Source organism: Acyrthosiphon pisum, chromosome A2 (genome assembly GCF_005508785.2).
Source record: "Acyrthosiphon pisum isolate AL4f chromosome A2, pea_aphid_22Mar2018_4r6ur, whole genome shotgun sequence".
NCBI classification, from domain to species: Eukaryota; Metazoa; Arthropoda; class Insecta; order Hemiptera; family Aphididae; genus Acyrthosiphon; species Acyrthosiphon pisum.
Window position 1 is genome coordinate 80,683,165 of NC_042495.1, and position 755 is coordinate 80,683,919.

Consider the following 755-nt stretch of genomic DNA (forward strand, 5'->3'; position numbering starts at 1 on the left):
TGTTTAGTCGATTCACAATTTGTGTTTCTAACAAACAAGTATTTAAAAAAAAAAAAAAAATCAATATGACCAATATTATGCAATAAGAAAATATATAGTACCTACGACCTACCAGTCTACCACTTTTTTTTAGTTGATACCTGTATGGCTATACTGATGAAATTCAATGAGATAGTGGTACCTGAGATTTCGTTAATTTCTTAAATCTTGGATAAAATTAATCGCTTCTATCATAATATATAATATTATGTAGTGTCAGCCAAATTTCCTTTGAAAAGTAATAAAATTACGTTACTCGTTACATTTAATATTTTTATTTAAATTACATTCGTGTTCCCCGACATAATGATATTATTTTTATCACGTTACGTCGTTACGTTACTTTTTAATTCAAAAAATATTAATTTTACAGATTTTGTAAAAAAAAAATGTTTAAAAAAAATAATAATTACGAAATCAGTCCATAACGGCTAATAATTAGTGACAACTAATAAGTAATGGTATAAATGTATAATTGTATACGTTATAGTGTTATACTATTATATAAATTGTATAACAGTATAAGGCATAGGTATAAGTAACATTGATAACGTATATATTAATGACTTAAGGGGATTGGTGGCGGTGATTTCCTGTCTTTGTCTAACACACGCGCAACATAAGAATTTAGACGTATTTTTTGTCCAACGTACCGATTGATATAGTGAAGCGATAAAAATTCTGAAAACAGATTTGAATTTGTCGTCAAGTCTACT